Source organism: Myotis daubentonii, chromosome 2, assembly GCF_963259705.1.
Source record: "Myotis daubentonii chromosome 2, mMyoDau2.1, whole genome shotgun sequence".
Taxonomy (NCBI): Eukaryota; Metazoa; Chordata; class Mammalia; order Chiroptera; family Vespertilionidae; genus Myotis; species Myotis daubentonii.
In genome coordinates this window covers 132,951,231-132,973,139 of record NC_081841.1, presented here as the reverse complement: position 1 = coordinate 132,973,139, position 21,909 = coordinate 132,951,231, and the positions used below count along the sequence as shown (strand labels likewise).

Here is a 21,909-nt window from a genome sequence, read left to right as displayed (position 1 = left end):
CTGCCACATGGTGAGAGTTAAGGAATGGAAATGAAAAAAAAAAGCTGGGGTAGCAATACTCATATCTGACAAAATAGACTTAAAAATGAAGGCCATGAGAAGAGACAATAAAGGGCACAACATAGCACTAAAGGGATTGATACAACAGGAGGATATAACCGTGGTAAACATATATGCACCCAATATAAGAGCACTTAAATATATAAAAACTTCTGGAGGACTTAAAGGGAGAGATTGACAGCAATAAAGTCATAGTAGGGGATTTAAACACCCCACTGACTTCACTGGATATATCCTCTAGACCAGGGGTAGGCAAACTTTTTCACTCGAGTGCCACAAGGGTTCTTAAACTGGACCGGAGGGCCGGAACAAAAGCATGGATGGAGTGTTTGTGTGAACTAATATAAATTCAAAGTAAACATCATTACATAAAAGTGTACGGTCTTTTTTTTTTTAGTTTTATTCATTTCAAATGGGCCGGATCCGGCCCGCGGGCCGTAGTTTGCCCACGGCTGCTCTAGACAAATAAAAAAATCAGCAATAAAACAGTGATTCTAGATCAGGGGTCCTCAAACTACAGCCCACAGGCCATATGCGGCCCGCCGAAAACATTTTTCTGGCCTGACGGTGTTTTTGCCGCCACTGCCTGTTGCTTAGCAGCCGACTAGTTTTTCTTTAAACTGTAGTCTGGCCCTCCAACAGTCTGAGGGACAGTGAACTGGCCCCCTGTTTAAAAAGTTTGAGGACCCCTGTTCTAGATGTTACTCAGGATCAGATGGATTTAATTGACATTTACAGAAAATTTTACCCCACAGTTGCAGACTATACATTTTTTTCAAGTGCACATGGATCATTCTCAAAGATAGAACACATGTTAGGACACAAAATGAGTCTGTACAAGTTCAAAAAGATTAAAATCAAATCAAGAATCTTCTCAAATCACAATGGAATGAAATTAGAAATTAACTACAGTAAAAACACTCAAAAACATTCAAACACATGGAGGTAAATAGTATGTTATTAAACAATGAATAGGTTATCAAGAAAGAAATAAAAAAACTTCCTGAAAACAAATGAAAATGAACATACATCGACCCAAAATCTATGGGACACAGCAAAAGCAACCCTGAGAGGGAAGTTCATAGCTCTACAGGCCTTCCTCAAAAAACAAGAAAAATTATTACAAAAAAAAAAATCTAATCCTACAACTTAAAGAATGAGAAAGAGGAAAACAAGAAAATCCAAGTAGAAGGAAGGAAGTAATAAAGATTAGAAGGGAAATAAATGACATAGAGACTAAAAAAAATAATAATAAAAAAATCAATGAACCAAGAGCTGGTTCTTGAAAAGATAAAAAAGACTGATGAAACTTTAGCCAGACACATCAAGAAATAAAGAGAGACCCCTAACAGGTTTGGCTCAGTGGACAGAGCTTCAGCCTGTGGACTCAAGGGTCCCAGGTTTGATTCCGGTCAAGGGCATGTACCTTGGTTGCAGGCACATCCCCAGTAGGGAGTATGCAGGAGGCAGCTGATCAATGTTTCTTTCTCATCAATGTTTCTAACTCTCTATCCTTCTCCATTCCTCTCTGTAAAAAATCAATAAAATATATTTAATTTAAAAAAGAAAGAAATAAAAAGAGAGGACCCAAATAAATAGTCAGAAACAAAAGCAGTGAAGTAACAACTGACAACAGAAATACAAAGAATTGTAAAAAAAAATACTATGAACAACTATATGCCAACAAGGTGGACAATATGGATGAAATGGACAAATTTCCTAGAAAAATACCATCTTCCAAAACTGAATCAGGAAGAATCAGAAAACCTGAATAGGCCAAACACAACTGATGAAATAGAAGTGGTAATCAAAACACTCCCAGCAAATAAAAGCCCTAGTTCAGACAGCTTCACAGGAAAATTTTACTAAACATTCAAAAAGAACTAACACCCATCCCCCTCAAACTATTCAAAAAAATCCAAGAGGAAGGAACACTTCCAAGCTCTTTCCATGACACAAGCATTATCCTAATTCAAAAACCAGATAAACACACTACAAAGAAAGAATTACAGGCCAATATCCTTGATGAACATAGATGCTAAAATCTTCAATAAAAGATCATATACCATGACCAAGTGGGATTTATTTTAAGGATGCAAGGTTGGTACAATATTCTCAAATCAATAAGTGTGATATATCACATAAACAAATTGAAAGATAAAAATTTCATGATCATATCAATAGACACAGAAAAAGCCCTTGATAAAATCCAACATCCTATTTTTTAATATTATTTTTTTTGTTAATCCTCACCCAACGATATTTTTCCATTGATTTTTAGAGAGAGTGAAGGGAGAGGAAGAGACAGAGAGAGAAACATTGATGTGAGAGATACACATCAATTGGTTGTTTCACCCACATGCCCTTACCAGGGCCGGGGATTGAACCTGCAACCAAGGTACATGCCCTTGACTAGAATCAAACCCGGAACCCTTCAGTCCACAGGCCGACGCTCTATCCACTGAGTCAAACCAGTTAGGGCCCAACACCTTATTTTTTATAAAAACACTCATTAAAGTGGGAATAGAAAGATTATACCTGAACATAACAAAGGCCATGTATGACAAACCTACAGCCAACATCATACTCAATGCACAAAAACTAAAACCATTTCCCCGAAGAACAGGAACAAGACAGGGATGTCCATCTTCATCACTCTTATTCAACATAGTACTGGAAGTCTTAGCCACAGCCATCAGACAAGAAGAAAATATAAAAGGCATCCAACTTAGAAAGGAGGAAGTAAAATGGTCATTATTTGCAGATGACATGAAAATGTACATAGAAAACCCTAAAGACTCTACCAAAAAAACGATTAGATTCTATAAATGAATTCAGCAATGAAGCAGGATAAAAAACTAACATCCAGAAATTGATGGCATTTTTATACACCAACAATATTTCAGAAAGAAAAACTAAAAAAAAATTTCAATTTACCATTGCAACAAAAAATTAAGATACTTAGGAATAAACTTAACTAAAGAGGTAAAGACTTGTATTCAGAAAACTACAGGACGTTGAGAAAAAGAGAGAGAGGAATATATGAACAAGTGGAAGAATATACAGCATTCATGGATTGGTTGAATTAACACCATTAAAATGTCCATACTACCCAAAGTAATATATATATATATATATATATATATATATATATATATATATATATATATATATATTCAATACAATCCCTATTAAAATACCAATGCCATAATACACAGATCTTGAACAAATACTCCAAAACTGTATATGGAACAAAAAAAAAGACCTTAAGTAGCCATAGCAATCTTGAAAAAGAAGAACAAAGTTGGAGGGATCACACAGATATCAAGTTATATTACAAAGCCACTGTAATCAAAGCAGCCTGGTATTGTCACAAAAACAGGCATGTAGATTAATGGAACAGAACAGAGAACTCAGAAATTGGCCCAAGCCATTAAGCTCAATTAATATTTGAGAAAGGAGGCAAGAGCATTCAATGGAGTCAAGACAGTCTCTTCAATAAATGGGGCTGGGAAAATTGGACAGGTATATGCAAAAAAATGAAACTAGACCACCAACTTACACCATACACAAGAATAAACTCAAAAAGGATAAAAGACTTCAATGTAAGTCATAAAACCATAAAAATCCTAGAAAACATGGGCAGCAAAATCTCAGACAAATTGTGTTCATAGCAATACAATATACAATAGCTGAGATCTGGAAACAGCCCAATTGCCCATCCTAATATAGAAAAGCCAGGGACCATCACAGCCGAAACAACCGGATGGCAGGGGGGTTAGTGAGTAATGACCAAACAACTGAACAGCAGGCTGTGTGGGGCAATCAGGCCAGCAGGGGGGTTAGTGAAGAACAACCAAATGATTGAACAGAAGGCTGAGTGGGGCGACCAGGCTGGCAGGGGGGGTAGTTGAGGGTGACCAGGCCAGCGAGGGGGGGGGCAGATGGAGGTGACTAGGCCAGCAGAGGGGGCTGTTGTGGGTGACCAGGCAGGCAGGGGGTCAGTTAGGGGTGACCAGGCTGGCAAGGGGTAAGTGAGGGATGACTAGGCCAGTGGGGGTGGGGGGACAGTTGGGGGCAACCAGGCTCACATGGGGGGGCAATTGGGGGTTCCAGGCTGGCAGGGGGGGCAGTTAGGGGCAATCAGGCAGGCAGGCAGGTGAATAGTTAGGAGCCAGCGGTCCCGGATTGTGAGAGGGATGTCTCACATCCACCGAGGGGTACCGGATTGGAGAGGATGCAGGCTGGGCTGAGGGGACCCTCCTCCTGTGCATGAATTTCATGCACCAGGCCTCTAGTCAGTAGATAAATGGATAAAAAAGGTGTGGTATTTACGCCATGGAATACTGTGCAGTGTTAAAAAAGAAAAGAAGGATATCTTACCCTTTGAGACAGCATGGGGGACCTGGAGATCATTATGCTAAGAGAAATAAGTCAGTCAGAGAAAGACAAGTACCACATGATCTCACTCATATGTAGAATCTAATGAACAAAATAAACTGATGAACACAACAGATCCAAAGACATAGAAGCATGGAACAGAGTGTTGAATCTCAGAGGGAAGGCGGGGTAGGTAGGTGAGTGGGAAGAGATTAACCAAAGAACTTGTATGCCTATATGCATAACCCATGGACACAGATAATATTGTGACAAAGATCTAGGGCTGGTGGTAGGGGTTGACTAGAAGATGTCAATGGGGGAAAACAGGAGACATATGTAATACAGTATTTTCAACAATACAGATTAAATAATAAAATAAGTGGTTCCTAAATTCCTCATGTGTCCCCTTATTAATCTAGCCCAACATAGTTTTCCTGTCCTGTATTTCTAATACTTTCCATCACAAACTTTTGCGCCAATTTATTTCTTACCTCTAAACACACTTGGCATTTTCCCAATCTTATCCCTTTGTTACCTGTTGTTCCCATTAAAGTACTTTCTCTTGACCATTCTATTTGAAGCCTGTTCTTCACGGTTCATCTCAAATTTCACCCCTTCGGAACTAATATGGAATGAATTAATCACACAGACCTAGGTATGAATACCAGCTCTGTTACTTTCTTAGTTGTCTATATGTGAACATATGTAGAGCCAACATTTCTCATCTATAGAATGGAACTAATAGAACTTTGATCACAAAGTTAAAGATTAAATAAAAGAAATTAAATTTTAAAAGCACAAAGCTTGTGTCTGGTCATCCCATAACAACTGATTGCTTGCCTTTTTGAATTCATGCAGTAATTTTATCTGAACTGTTCATTTCAAATGCTATATCACTGAGTGTCTTTTTGCATGAGTATATTTTGTGTCCCTATTCAAAATTTATCTGATTAAAACCTGCAAAGTGTAAGCAGGATATAAAATATCATGCTAGGTATTCCAAACAGAGTAATTTAATTCAAGAAATTAGTCAGAAAGATATTGAAAAACTAAAATCTCAAATGAGGGACACTAGAGGATGTTAGCTAATACCCGCTGGGCTTGCGAGAGGTGGGGCAGGGAACTAAATGAAAAAAACAAAAAAACAAACAAAAAAAACAACAACAACCTAGTTACTTGGAGGGAAGAGTGCTCAGGAGTCATACAGTTAGTTAGTACTGAGATTTCCAAGGGAGATTTTGTAGGCTAATGCTTATGTTAACCAGGGGCACAGTTGGCTAGTCCTGGTAGCCACGAAGGGATGTGAATCAACTAGTGCTAAATATGCCAAAAGACATTAAGGCTATTTTGTAGCTCTCATTTTTTTATAGGAATTGCAACTAGGAAGCAAGTCCTATTCTGCTTCACTTGCTTTCCAATCTCGTTCTAGTTGCTACAGCCTCCATTTGTGGATCCTAATTGGAAAGCTGTTGGATCCAGACCTAGCCCAATGTACTAGAGCAGAGTATTACATGATGGGTTTGGAGCTGAGAGCAAAAGATAATTAGCACAAAAAGTAAATGTATTGTTGTCAAGACATTTGTCCTTTGTACAGAGCCTTCAACATAAAAGGTACTCTATAAATATATCCTGATTGAGTCTCTCCTTTGCACTGAACCCCTCTCTGAAGCATATTTGGATTATCATTTTAAATTAGATTCTTAAAGAAAAAAGTTTGCTCTTATTCTATGTTAAGAAAGGTGCTTAGTGCAAAATCAATGCTCAATAGACATTGTTATTAAGAAAATTAATATCTCTCTATATAAAAGCCTAATAGGCAAATTGTACCCTCATGAGTTTGACTGGGAGACCGAGAGTTCACTCACTCACTATGACATGTGCTGATGACCAAGGGGCAGCATAGAATGAAGGAAAGCCCCGGCTGGCAGCCAGCAGCCAGGAAAGGGAGGCCCCACCTGGCAGCCAGGAGGAAGGCCCCAGCCGGCAGTTGGAAGGCCCCAATTGGCCCTGATTGTCGGCCAGGCATAGGGACCCTACCTGTGCATGAATTTTGTGCACTGTGCCTCTAGTAATAAATAATTTTAGTAGCATCCACATCCCTCATCCCACATACTTAATTGTTTTTATAGCTTGGGTCACAGCTTGAGCTTAAACTACTTTTTGCCCTAGGATTTGAGCATGTTTGGGCATGTCTATAGAGCTGGTAGAGCAGGCCTATTTAGAAAGGAAGGAAAAAACTCTTCCTAAGAGAAGAGACATATGAACAGTTTCCTTCAAGCTCAATTGCCATGTGTTAAAAGCCTTAGTGCAACAGGTTGTCTATTCTATGAATTCATGTCCAAGTGCTAGAGCTGCAAACAAATTATATAATTACAAGAGGCCTGGTGCATGAAATTCGTGCATGGGTAGGGTCCCTAGGCCTCGCCAGTGATCAGGGCCAATCAGGACCTTCCTTCCCCTGGCTGCCAGTTGGGGCCTTCCTTCATTCTACACTGCCCCCTGGTGGCCAGCGCACATCAGGGCGAGTGGTCAAACTCCCAGTCAGTCGAACTCCCGAGAGGACAATTTGCATATTGGCCTTCTATTATGTAGGATATGCTTCACTATGATGGACATGGGAATTTGGGTACTGAAGACACAGCAACAGGAGATGGTGCCCCTGAAAAATTATATCATGGTACAGTCATGGGTGCCCTTATCAGGGGTTGATAGTCAGCACAGACAGCACTGTAGTGGGGGAAGCTTTGTTGGCTGTCTAAACAATAGGATAGAACACTTCAATAAGCCAAAAGGGAAAGGAGGAAGGTGATGAAAGTCATGTAATTGCTCAGGGGACTAATTCTTGGAGTGTAGCTGTGCAAATCCTGGGGATTCTTAGAATCACCTGGAACAAATCTATAATAATGAAAGTGTAATAGGCTAATTGGACCGGACAGCCAAATGCCCTTCCAGATGTCATTCCGGATGTCCTTCCGGACGAAGCCGCAGAGGTGGGGGCCAAGGCAGAGGCAGTTAGGAGCGATCAGGCAGGCAGGCAGGCAGGCGGGCAGACTGGTTAGGGGCGATTAGGCAGGAAGGCGAGCGGTTAGGGTGATCAGGCAAGCAGGAGAGTGGTTAGGGGGCAATCAGGCAGGCAGGCAGAGTGGTTAGGGGTGATCAGGGAGGCAGGCAGGTGAGTGGTTAGGAGCCAGTGGTCCGGACTGTGAGAAGGATGTCCAACTGCCTGTGGGATCAGGCCTAAATCAGCAGTCAGACATCCCCCAAGGGGTCCCAGATTGCAAGAGAGTGCAGGCCAGGCTGAGGGACAGCCCCCCATGCATGAATTTTGTGAACCAGGCCTCTATTTTTAGTATAATGAGAAAAGAGTAAGAGGCTACTCTTTGAGAATTTAACCATAACCTATTTTTACTCTTACTCTGATGTAGCTTTGGAAAATTGGTTACATTTAAATTTCCAAAGTTTTAAGTCATTAGCTTTTCTAATTCGAAGACGCTAAATAAAGCTCAAGTGCTCATCAGTCGATGAGTGGATAAAAAAAGCTCTGGTACATTTATATAATGAAATACTATGCAGCTATAGGAAAGAAGAATCTCTTACCTTTTTCCACAGCATGGATGAGCCAGTATTATGCTAAGTGAAACAAGCCAGTCAGAGAAAGACAAAAATCACTTATATGTAAAACATAATAAATAAACTGGTTAACAAAACAGGTCCAGAGGCATCGATGCTTGGGACAGACTGACAGATCTCAGAGGGGAAGGGAGTGGGGGACAGGAAGAGATCAACCAAAGGACTTATATACATACTAGAGGCTCGGTGCATGAAATTCATGCATGGGGGGATGGGGGAGAGTTTCCTCAGCCCAGCCTGCACCCTCTCCAATCTGGGACCCCTTGGGGGATATCTGACTGCCTCTCGCAATCCAGGACCACTGGCTCCTAACTGCTCGCCTGCCTGCCTGCCTGATTGCCCCTAACCACTCTCCCTGCCTGCTTGATCACCCCTAACTGCCTCTGCCTCACCCCGCACCCAGGACCCAGGATTCCCTCCTCCAGCCAGTCGCAGGCACCCAGGACCCAGGCTTCCCTCCCTCTGGCTGGCTGCAGGCACCCAGGACCTGGGCCAGCTTCACTTGGACTGGCCACAGCCACAGGGGACCATGGGCAGACTGCTTTGCCTGAGCCGCAGCCACAGGTGCCCAGAACCATGGGGCAGGTGGCTTGTCCCTCTCCCAGGCCACAGCCACAGGCACTGGTGCCCGGGACCATGGGGTGGGCGGCTTGTCCCTCTCCTGGGCTGCAGGTGCAGGCGTTGGCACCCAGGACTGTAGGGACCATGGGGCGTGCAAATTGTCCCTCTCCCAGGCTGCAGGCACAGCCCCAGCTGCTGGTGCCCAGGACTGTGTGGCATGCAGCTTATTCCTCTACCGGGCCACAGGTACAAGTGCAGGCGCAGCTGCAGGCACCCAGGAACGCAGGGCAGGCGGCTTGTCCCTCTTCGAGGCCACAGCCACAGGCGCTGGTGCCCGGGACTGTGGGGCGGGCGGCTTGTCCCTCTCCCAGGCCGCAGCCTGGCTGGTCTCCATTCCTCTCTCATGAACTCATTTGTGCCTGCGGGTCCCCATTCCTCTCTCCCCAGTGTTGAGTGTCTGAGCAGTTAAGGCATGACAGCATGAGGGCATGATGACGTGAGGGTGTGACGACCATTTGCATATTAGCTCTCCATTTTATAGGATATATTAGTATATGGTCCACGGACACAGACAATAGGGTGTTGAAGGCCCCGGGTAGGGAAGGGGCTGGGTGGAGAGAGGTAATGGGGAGAGGGGAAATAGGGGACATTTGTAATACTGTCAACAATAAAAAATAAATATATTAAAAAAGAGCTTTTTTATTTTACTTTCTTTTGGTAATGGAAATTACTATAATAAATTAATTTTAGCTTTTGTCTTTTCAACATAATAGTACTTGGTTTATATCTTGTATGGCGAAAGAGAAAGTAAGATCAAAGTTCAGATGTGCCTTAATTTTTAAAATTATATACATAAAAATTTGAAATAATAAATACAATTGGCATTTTTATTTACTTCATTAAAATTATTCAATTTACGAGTAGAACCAAGATGGCGGCATAGGTTAACACCGGAGTTTGCTGCTTTGAACAACTACTTCAAAAGTAAAACTAAAAGACGGAAGGGACATCACCCAGAACCACAGGAATGCTGGCTGAATGGAAGTCCTACAACTAGGAGGAAAGAGAAACGCATACGGACACTCAGAGGAGGCGCAGTGCTGAAGTCAAATTCTGAGGTGCGGAGTGCTCAGACTGGGCTGGCGGCGGAGGGCGCGGTTGTTATTTTCAATCGGGAGGGAGTTGCAGACTCTGAGCTCCAGATACAGGCGAGTCTTCAGGGACCCAGACTCAAACGGGAGAAGCGGGACTCTCTGGCTTCGGTCAGAGCGAGTGCAGCTTTCTCTCCGAGCTTTGCAGGGGGTGCTGGGACTCAGAGAGGCAGAGCCCCTGGGGACAGGACTGAGAGCCGCCATAACTGCTCTTTCCGGCCCACCCTGTTGATCCTGTGCGACCCGCCCTACCCAAGCCCTGCACAGAGGCATTTGCCGGATAGCCTCAGGCAAAGGCTAGATTAGCACCTCCCTAGAGGACAGAAGTTCTCTCACTGCTGACACAGCTGATTCTCATAGCCACTTGGCCTGGAGGTCAAACCCTCCCTGGTATTAGCTACATCAAGGTTTAACTATAAGACTGCAAGACTGCGAACAAAGACCACTAGGGGGTGCACCAAGGAAGCATAACAAAATGCGGAGACAAAGAAACAGGACAGAATTGTCAAAGGAAGATATAGAGTTCAGAACCACACTTTTAAGGTCTCTCAAGAACTGTTTAGAAGCCGCCGATAAACTTAATGAGATCTACAAGAAAACTAATGAGACCCTCGATGTTATGTTGGGGAACCAACTAGAAATTAAGCATACACGGACTGAAATAACGAATATTATACAGACTCCCGACAGCAGACCAGAGGAGCGCAAGAATCAAGTCAATGATTTGAAATGCGAGGAAGCAAAAAACACCCAACCGGAAAAACAAAATGAAAAAAGAATCCAAAAATGCGAGGATAGTGTAAGGAGCCTCTGGGACAGCTTCAAGCGTACCAACATCAGAATTATAGGGGTGCCAGAAGATGAGAGAGAGCAAGATATTGAAAACCTATTTGAAGAAATAATGACAGAAAACTTCCCCCACCTGGTGAAAGAAATGGACTTACAGGTCCAAGAAGCACGGAGAACCCCAAACAAAAGGAATCCAAAGAGGACCACACCAAGACACATCATCATTAAAATGCCAAGAGCAAAAGACAAAGAGAGAATCTTAAAAGCAGCAAGAGAAAGAAACCGAGTTACCTACAGGGGAATACCCATACGACTGTCAGCTGATTTCTCAACAGAAACTTTGCAGGCCAGGAGGGAATGGCAAGAAATATTCAAAGTGATGAATACCAAGAACCTACAACCAAGATTACTTTATCCAGCAAAGCTATCATTCAGAATTGAAGGTCAGATAAAGAGCTTCACAGATAAGGAAAAGCTAAAGGAGTTCATCACCACCAAACCAGGATTATATGAAATGCTGAAAGGTATCCTTTAAGAAGAGGAAGAGGAAGAAAAAGGTAAAGATACAAGCTATGAACAACAAATATGCATCTATCAACAAGTGAATCTAAGAATCAAGTGAATAAATAATCTGATGAACAGAATGAACTGTTGATTATAATAGAATCAGGGACATAGAAAGGGAATGGACTGACTATTCTTGGGGGGGAAAGGGGTGTGGGAGATTCGGGAAGAGACTGGACAAAAATCGTGCACCTATGGATGAGGACAGTGGGTGGGGAGTGAGGGCGGAGGGTGGGGCGGGAACTGGGAGGAGGGGAGTTATGGGGGGTAAAAAAGAGGAACAAATGTAATAATCTGAACAATAAAGATTTAATTAAAAAAAATTATTCAATTTACAAATGATTTCCCTGGTTTTTCCCATTATTATACATCATTGTCCTTATTTAAAAGATGCCTGTTTCATTTGTATTTTACATATAAAAATCAAAAACAGCATGGCCAGTATTGCCAAGTGGTTGGAGTGTCAACCCACAGACCAAAGTGTCTCGGGTTCGATTCCTAGTCAAGGGCAGGGACCTGGGTTGCAGGTTCAATTTCTGGCTCTGGTTGGGGCATGTTCAGGAGGTAACCAATCCACGTGGCTCTCTCACATTGATGTTTCTCTCTCTCCCCCTCCCATTCTCTCTAAAAGTCAATGGGAAAAATATCCTTGGGTAAGGACTAACAACAATATAAAAACAAAGCCCAGCCGGTGTTGCTAGGTTGTTGAGCATCGCCCTATGAACCAGGAGGTCAAAGTTTGATTCCAGGTCAGGGTGCATGCCTTTTTGTGGGCTTCATCCCCAGAAAGGGGGTGTGCAGGGGGCAGCTGATCAATGGTTTTCTCTCATAATTGATGTTTCTATCTCTCCCCCTCTCCCTTCCTCTCTGGAAATAATAACATTTTTTAAAAACTTACTATATAAGGATATTTACTATTTATGAAAGTTGATTTGTCTAGTAATTTAAAAATGCAATTTGGTTTAAATATTTAATTCTAAAATTTGAGGAAGAGCTTTAAATTTGGTGACAACTGAATGTAAATTATCTGAATTTTCATTTCCTAAATCACTTAAATTTTATTTTTATTTTTTTGAAGATTAAAATCTCATTGTAATCTTGATAAAGCATTGCTCCATTTTGAAATTTTCTTTTTGGAATAAAAAATGCAGGTAATTTGAGGACAGTTTATTCAAATCCCAAGCACCTTTGGCCCCATTATTTTTACAGATGCCTATCACCTTCTTCTGTTTTTAACATCGATTCATATGTCACCTAGTAATGCTGAATTATGACCATTGTGTGTTCAACCCCAAGGCAGCTATCGGAGCCTTCTAAAGCTGTATAAAACATCAAAGAGCTATTGATAGTCTAAAAGACAGCTATAGAAATCTTTTTTTTCCAACCTAAAGAAAATCCTTATAACCGGTCTATTATTGTATAACCCCTTCAGGTCAAGAACCTATTCAATAAGTCCTGGACAGTAACTAGATAAAACTTTCTCTTCTTTGAAAGTAAGACTGTCTCTAGTAGCAATGTTTTGAAACCGTATCATTAACATTGACTAACATTCAAAATCTCTTATAATGGACTATTGGGATTATCATTTTGTGATTAAAGAATTTCTTGGTCTTTCTTAATTAGTTTCCCTATTAAAAAAAAACCCAACATTATTAAAGACTTGAACCATAGATGAGCAGTTTTCTTGACCAACTGAGTCAATTCTAGTTTAACTCCATGTCACAGGGAGAAAAAACTATCTTATTTGTGAAAGTTGACATGTTTGAGCGGCTTTATCATATGCAAAGCATGGCTCATGTATTACCCACATCAGAATCTGTTACAGTGCTTATAAAATGCAGATTTTGGTATCCAAATCTCAGTGTGGAGGACACATGGTAGAACCACTATATATTAAAGAAGCTTCCTATGTGATTTTTATTCGTGCAAAGTTTAAGAATTACTCAAGAACAGAGTTACTCTTTAGTTTAGCAAATCACTTGAATGGATCTTTTTTTATTTTGGAAAGGAAGCTATGGTGTCCAAGGCTATTCTTGATAAAAATGAGGACAGAAAACAAACTTCTCTGAGTAATAATAAATTAACAGGAATTTGGGAACTGTCCTCAGATAGCTTTAAAGGGAAGTGGCTTTAAAAGGGTCCCCAAAATTTATAAAACTGTAGAGAAGGTCCTTGTTAGAATGAGGGTCCATAGCAATATCATGGCAGAATGGGGGTCTGAGAAGAATGATGGCTAATGAGAAATTCCCTGCAGTGGAAATAGCCAATGTTCAATATCAAGTTGTTTCCTATTTTGTGTCTTATTTCCTTTGCTTTTAGGAATGGAGCTGTTCCATCCACGAAGTAAAGCATAGCTGGGAAAGAATAGTGAGGCATAGAGATTGCAACAGGATCAAGAATTTGGACCAAGACTTGATCCTGGCCAAATCTCTTCCAAGTGTCTTTATAAGCATTGAGGAATGTTCTTGACTTCCCTAACTGCACCAGGTCATAATTAGCCAGGACAGTCTAATCATATAGCTATCATTTATTTATTGAGTATCAGGCATGTGCCAGGAATTTTCATGCATTTTGTCAATTAATCCTGCAAAGTAGGTATTTTCTCCCTAGTTTACAGATGAAGAACTGAGGCTCAGAAGAATAACACACCCAAGATCAATCATTCGGAAACAGAGCTGAGATTCAGCCCACATTTACCTGACCCCAAAGCCTGTCTCTCTTCCCCCACATAATAACACTTCTCAGAGACAAAATACTTCTGGCCTTTTTAACTCATGTGCCTTCAGATCAACTGCTTTCACCTCTTTCAGACTTGCACCAGTTCCCCATCTAAAGAGAAGAGCAATGGCTGTGTTCTCTCTGCCTGCCTTTAGAATCAGGACCCCCAATGTTGCTTAGAGAATTCAGTCAGCATAATCCTCCCACCTCAATCTCCTGCTGTCCTAGCTTTCTCCTGCACCAAACTTCTATTTTCCCAACTTCTTAAAAGATGTCTCCACTTGCAGTTAGACTTCTTCATCTCCTTCTTTCTCTTCAACCCATACTAGTATCTTGTCAAGAGCTATGAAGGGTCGGCAATCTTAATAACTTAGCCTACTATAGTTTCTTGGATGCTAGCAGAAGACCTGAGTCTTCTGGGCCAAAGAACTATATCACATATGGCACAGCAAACAGCACAAACTTTATGTCAATGACAATTTCTTTGCCTCCCAGGTATCAGCCAGGGACAACATGGAGTGGCCCAGGTGATGCTGGTTTGCATCACAGTTGAGAAACCCCATGATTCAAAATCTTTTATAATGGGCTACAAGGAAGCCTGCGTAATCTTTTCCACAGAAGGAGACATCATCATATTGAATGGTAAACACTGGTGCCTGCTACTCTGGTAGAAAACACTATTTCTGTCTTCCAAGGCTGTTTGCTATACAACCATCCTGGAAAAGATAGTCTGAAACAAAAGCTGCTAGTGCCACTGCTCACAAGATGTACCGAAATATGACAGTCCCATGGAGAATTGTGTCCTAATCTATTATTGTATCTCTTCCCACTAATCATACAGAAGATTGCTCTCTTAAAAGTGATCAATTGCATGTTTAAACAACCTTCTAGAATCTTCAAAGGGGCCTCAAAGAACATTAAATCATTCAAAAAATATTTGTTGGACACCTACTACATGTGTTAGCAAAATTATGCACTACTTTCCTCATGAAGGGAGCAACAGACATGCTTAGTATTCACACATACCGAAATGTTATTGTTATATTGTAAATCAGTGAGCTGAACATAAGACGCCGTAATAAGCCAAATTAATTTGGAGTCTTTTATTATGCTAGTGGGCTCTGAGGAATATTGCTTCCAGAGTCTGAGCAAAGCAACATAGAGGAAGTTTTCCCTTTATACTTTTCTAATGTCTTTGTCTCCTAACTATGGGGTTTCTGGTCCCTTTTGCAAGTTTTCAAAAGAGCCCTATGTATGCTTAGCAGATATCTCGCAGGAAGCCTGTAGCCTTGAGTACAACACAGTTCAGTAGCCTTGAGTACAGATAACTAAAAGACACCTGGTATGGGGGTAGCTAGGGACAGCAGCGGAGCGGCTTGTAAGGTCAGACAGTTGAGCTTGTCAGACAGTTGAGCTTATTTTTCCTATCATTAGAGCAAATGTGTCCAATTATAGCAGAATTAATTCACAGAACAAAGGGTTGTCTATGTCTAGTGGAAATTTCAAACAACAGTTTTTACAAAATAGAGGTTATTATGCTTCATTACAAGTTGTGGTTAAGGCAGAGGGAAAGGTACATGTTAGTAGAAGAGCTGACATCAACAAGGGGTCGTGAACTTGTCAGGGAATCCAGGAATGCCATTTGCTTACTTGGATGAGTAAGAGAAGATGGTTAAAAGGAAGAGGAAGAGCAATGCAGAGAGCCTGTGGCTGTTGGGATCACAGCACATTAGAGAAACTAAAAGAAAGTCAGGAAGTCTCCCACTTAGTAAGCAAGGAGAGTTAGATGAGATGAGAATGAAAAAGGCAAGACCTCTCACATGGTCTGGTAGGCACCTTCAAAATTCTAGTCTTTCCTTCAGAGCAATGAGAAGTTGTTTAAGGGTTTCATGTGAGAAGTGGTATGTAGTCTTATTTGCTTTTCAAAAAATCATTTTGGCTGCAAAGTAGAGAATGACTGGAAGGGCCCCGGTTGTATGCAGTGAGACCAGATTAAATTGGTGGCAATTGGAAAGAAGTAGACCAATTTGCAAGATTTTGGAGATAAAATTGCCAGGACTTGGTGGTACAATGAATATGGGGTCTGAGGGTAAGGAAGATATGACTACTACATATTTGATTTGAACAACTGGATAGAGAGGGTAAAGAAAACAAGAAGAATTTATGAATTCAGTTATCCTAAACCAGTGGTAGGCAAACTCATTAGTCAACAGAACCAAATATCAACAGTACAACGATTGAAATTTCTTTTGAGAGCCAAATTTTTTAAACTTAAACTATAGAGGAGAACCAAGATGGCGGCATAGGTTAACGCCGGAGTTTGCTGCTTTGAACAACTACTTCAAAAGTGAAACCAAAAAACGGAAGGGACATCACCCAGAACCACAGGAACGCTGGCTGAGTGGAAGTCCTACAACTAGGAAGAAAGAGAAACGCATACGGACACTCAGAGGAGGCGCGGTGCTGAGGTCAAGTTCTGAGGTGCGGAGCGGGCTGGCGGCGGAGGGCGCGGTTGTTGTTTTCAATCGGGAGGGAGTCGCAGACTCTGAGCACCAGATCCGGGCGAGTCTTTAGGGACCCAGACTCAAACGGGAGAAGCGGGACTGTCTGGCTTCGGTCAGAGCGAGTGCAGCTTTCTCTCCGAGCTTTGCAGCGCGTGCTGGGACTCAGAGAGGCAGAGCCCCTTGGGACAGGACTGAGAGCCGCCATAACTGCTCTCTCCGGCCCACCCTGTTGATCCTGTGCGACCCGCCCCGCCCAAGCCCTGCACAGAGGCATTTGCCGGATAGCCTCAGGCAAAGGCATTTGCCGGATAGCCTCAGGCAAAGGCTAGATTAGCACCTCCCTAGAGGACAGAAGTTCTCTCACTGCTGACACAGCTGATTCTCATAGCCACTTGGCCTGGAGGTCAAACCCTCCCTGGAATTAGCTACAACAATCAAGATTTAACTATAAGACTGCGAACAAAGACCACTAGGGGGTACACCAAGGAAGCATAACAAAATGCGGAGACAAAGAAACAGGACAAAATTGTCAATGGAAGAAATAGAGTTCAGAACCACACTTTTAAGGTCTCTCAAGAACTGTTTAGAAGCTGCCGATAAACTTAATGAGATCTACACGAAAACTAATAAGACCCTCGATCTTATATTGGGGAACCAACTAGAAATTAAGCACACACAGACTGAAATAACGAATATTATACAGACGCCCGACAGCAGACCAGAGGAGCGCAAGAATCAAGTCAATGATTTGAAATGCGAGGAAGCAAAAAACATCCAACCGGAAAAGCAAAATGAAAAAAGAATCCAAAAATGCGAGGATAGTGTAAGGAGCCTCTGGGACAGCTTCAAGCGTACCAACATCAGAATTATAGGGGTGCCAGAAGATGAGAGAGAGCAAGATATTGAAAACCTATTTGAAGAAATAATGACAGAAAACTTCCCCCACCTGGTGAAAGAAATGGACTTACAGGTCCAAGAAGCTCGGAGAACCCCAAACAAAAGGAATCCAAAGAGGACCACACCAAGACACATCATAATTAAAATGCCAAGAGCAAAAGATAAAGAGAGAATCTTAAAAACAGCAAGAGAAAGAAACTCAGTTACCTACAAGGGAATACCCATACGACTGTCAGCTGATTTCTCAACAGAAACTTTGCAGGCCAGAAGAGAGTGGCAAGAAATATTCAAAGTGATGAATACCAAGAACCTACAACCAAGATTACTTTATCCAGCAAAGCTATCATTCAGAATTGAAGGTCAGATAAAGAGCTTCACAGATAAGGAAAAGCTAAAGGAGTTCATCACCACCAAACCAGGATTATATGAAATGCTGAAAGGTATCCTTTAAGAAGAGGAAGAGGAAGAAAAAGGTAAAGATACAAATTATGAACAACAAATATGCATCTATCAACAAGTGAATCTAAGAATCAAGTGAATAAATAATCTGATGAACAGAATGAACTGTTGATTATAATAGAATCAGGGACATAGAAAGGGAATGGACTGACTATTCTTGGGCGGGAAAGGGGTGTGGGAGATGTGGGAAGAGACTGGACAAAAATCGTGCACCTATGGATGAGGACAGTGGGTGGGGAGTGAGGGCGGAGGGTGGGGCGGGAACTGGGAGGAGGGGAGTTATGGGGGGGGGGGGGAAAAAAAGGAACAAATGTAATAATCTGAACAATAAAGATTTAATTAAAAAAAAAAAAAAACTTAAACTATAGAGGTAGGTACATTGTTATTAACTTAATTAGGGTACTCCTAAGCTGGCCTTTGCTAAAAACGTCCTCAATCTGATTGAGTTACGTTCGCTGAGGTCAACCCCTTCCAACTCTCCCATCCTCACTCGTCCTGTATACTTGTTTCGTCTATCTCCTTTCGTTCATCCTCTCTATATGTCCAAACCATCTCAACATACCTTTCTCAATCCTCGACACTACATCTTCTTTCACTCCACAACATTCCCTAAAATTAACTTAATAAACTTTACTTTTGTCACCCGTGCGATTTGCTGATGTGACTAGCACTAACCACTGCACAATGAGACTGCTGACTGACTGGCTCACTCAACTCGGGCATGAACTGTGCGCGCCTCCCCCACGCTGTGTATCCCGTGGCCCGCCTGCGCTGCATCTCCTGACCGACACCCCCCACTTCTTCTAATGCCACTTCTTCAAAATAGGGTCGCCCAGGCCGAAAACTGACTTCTGCGCATGGGCCACAAAGTTTCAATTGCACTGTACTGCATGCCCGCACGTGGTATTTTGTGGAAGAGCCACACTCAAGGGGCCAAAGAGCCGCATGTGGTTCGCGAGCCGCGGTTTGCCGACCACTGGCCTAAACTGTTGTGACATTAGTGAACATGTCATTGAAACAGCTGGTATCAGATCTGGAATTTAAGGGGAAGGTCTGGGCTAGAGACACATATTTGGAAATCATCAGCATATAAATGATAACTAAAATCACTGGTGTGGGAGATGTTTAGATCAAGAGATTATAATGAAAACAGAAAAGAACCGAAATGAAATTGAGAGGTACCCCTATCCTATCTAATAAAAGAGAAAAATGGTAATTGGCGTACGACGATACCCTTTTCATTGGCTAATCAGGGCTATATGCAAATTAACTGCCAACTAAGATTGGCAGTTAACTGCCAACAAGATGGCGGTTAATTTGCATATGTAGGCACAATGCAGGGAGGTGAAAGGGAAAGCAGGAAGAAGCCCCCTGCCACTGACAGTGATTGGAAACCCAGGGGGGAGCTAAGAGCTGGGGGGCAGGGCAAAGGCGGCCCTGGGGCCGCCTTTGCCCTGCCCCCCAGCCATGATGGGAGAATCAGGTGCCTTTTCCGCCCTGGCCAGTGATAGCAGGAAGTAGGGGTGGAGCCAGCGATGGGAGCTGGGCACAGTCGAAGCTGGCAGTCCTGGGAGCTAGGGGTCCCTTGCCTGGGCCTAAAGCGGAGCCCATGATCGCGGGGCCGCTGCAGCTGCGGGTCCCCGCTGCCCAGGCCGGACGCCTAGGCCAGAGGCGTTAGGCCTGGGCAGGGGCGGAGCCTGCAACCGCGGGGAGCTGGGGGTCCCCTGCCCAGGCCTGACACCTCTGCTGGAGGCCTCAGGCCTGGTCAAGGGGCCGATCCGGTGATTGGTGATCGGAGGGTGATGAGGGTCAACTCCTCTGGCCGAGGCATCAGGCCTGGGTGGGGGGTGGAGCAAGCGATCAGAGGGAGATGGGGGTCCCCTGCCCAGGCATGATTCCTGGGCCAGAGGCCTCAGGCCTGGGCGGGGGCCAGAGCCAGTGATCAGGGAGAGATGGGGGTCCCCTGTCCAAGCCTGACACCTCTGGCAGAGGCGTCAGGCCTGGGCAAGGGGCCGATCAGGCGATTGGAGGGTGATGGGGGTCTACACCTCTGGCCGAGGCATCAGGCCTGGTCTGGGGGCAGAACCAGTGATGGGGGGAAATGAGGGTCCCCTGCCCAGGCCTGACGCCTCTGTCAGAGGCGTCAGGCCTGGGCAAGGGGCCGATCCTGCGATTGGAGGGTGATGGGGGTCAACGCCTGAGGGCTCCCAGTATGTGAGAGGGGGCAGGCTGGGCTGAGGGACACTCCCCCCACACACACACCCAGTGCACGAATTTCGTGCACCGGGCCCCTAGTATTTAATAACTAGGGAGAAGAAAATAACCTGCAAGGGAATTAGAGAAGCAGCACCCAGAAATATAAAAACAAACAAACAAACAGAACCAAAAAATGCAAGGAAATTATAATGCCAAAGGAAGAATAAATATTCAAGGAAGTTGTCAAAGTGTTGAGTATTGTTGAAAGCTCAATAAAGATGAGGACTGAAAAGGACCCCTATTTTATTGATTAAAAAAATGAAGCACTGAAAAGTGATTTGTTCATAGCCAACATAAATTCTTGTCCCTCTCTGGATTCTCAGAAAATTCATGCTGATGCCCATGCTAGGGTGATGTGTGTGATCCATTCTCTCCACAGGACATACATTTCCCAGTCCTCACCTGACTCCGCTTACAGCATTGTATATTGTTAACTACCATCTCTAGGTCTACTTCAATGATATTCCTGAATTGTGTCTTATTCTCTTTCAAAATAGCTGTTCTTTGTTGTTTCATATACACATGTAGTAGGTATGCCCAAGAAATGCTTTAAATCCTCATACTTAAAAACAATATGGAGTTATGTTTTAGTTATTCAGAGATCAGCTTTCCAGCAATTTTGTCTGAAAGAGGACCAAATCTAGAAGCTAAGAAAAGGGGAGGGGATTGAGTACAAACTTCCAGTTATAAAATAAGCTTCAGGGATATAATGTACAGTATAGGGAATAGAACAGATAATATAATAACTATGTCTGATGACAGTTGGTTACTTGTTATATTGTGGTGGTCACTTTATAAGGCATATAAATGTTCAATCACCATGCTGTCGTACACCTGAAACTAATATGTTGTATATCTACTTTAATTAAAATAAAAAACTTAAAAATATATTAATTTTTAAAGAAAATTAAAGAAAAGGAAACACCTCTCACAGGAAAATAACTTTTAATAATGAACAGCAATAAAAATATCTTAAGATACCACTTGATGTAGAGTCACTGTCCTATTTACTGATGGGAAGAAAAAAATTTCCATTAGCTGGATGTAGATAGAAACATCTGATTATTCATCACCTGGAGCCATAAAGAAAAGCAGTCAAGAAAGGAGAAAATGATAAAAAATAAACAGTAAAACAGGAAGGATGAGAGGAAGGACCAGGGGGAGGGGGGGGGGCGGGGAGCAGATGAAGAGATGAGAAGCAGTGACAGTCACTAGAAAGGATGAGGACATGCCAAAGGAAATAAAAGAGATCACTAGAGTGAGGATCCTACATATTTCAGCAATCCCCTGGGACTTAAGCGCAAGGCCAGGGCATGGAATGGAAGGGTCAGTCATCAACAAAGGATTTCATCCATCACCGTATTCTTTAAGAATCTAGGCAGGGAGTACCTTGTGAAAGGATTTCTGTGAAAAGGTTAAAATAAAAATACTGCTCTTTTAAAAGGCAGCCCCGTTTAAAAAAATAACAGTGAAATCAAGCCAGAACAGGGACCCTGGTGGCGTCCGGCACGGCGGTGGCAGGAGCAGCGCCCGGGCCGGGCTCGCGCTCCAGGACCCCCCTTCCCGAGCCCCCGGGGCTCAGTGCGGAAGTAGGCGCCGCCGGCCCGCGGGCGGCTCCCGAGGCGGCCCGCAGCGCCCCCCGGAGCCGAGGTGGGGGCGGTCGCTGCCGAGTTCACCTGTAGATCTTCGCGCTGTGGTCCAAACTCAGGTACGGTCGTGGGTTTTCACGCGATTTGACTGGGGAACAGACCCAGGAACTACCTCCCACGTCTCCGACTGAAGTAAACACCTAAATGTGTTTGCTGGCGAGCGAGGTCCCGGGCGGCAAGCGCTCAGGGCTGGAGGCGCCCAGCCCACCGGGGTCGTCTCCTTATCCCGAGGGGGAGTGTCCGTACGGGCACGGGCCCCGCGTTAAATTCGCGAGCTTTCGTGAAGAGGCG

The 21,909-nt window shown here is 43.2% G+C and overlaps 1 protein-coding gene across 1 annotated transcript in view; it reads left to right on the top strand.

Moving 5' to 3' along the window:
- The first annotated feature begins 21,553 nt into the window (after positions 1-21,553).
- Positions 21,554-21,909, top strand: part of FNDC3A (fibronectin type III domain containing 3A) — a 220,369-nt gene continuing 220,013 nt past the window's right edge. Inside the window, exon 1 of the mRNA XM_059684646.1 lies at positions 21,554-21,677. The gene's annotated coding sequence lies outside the window, so the exon portion shown is untranslated. The remainder of the gene's footprint in view (positions 21,678-21,909) is intronic.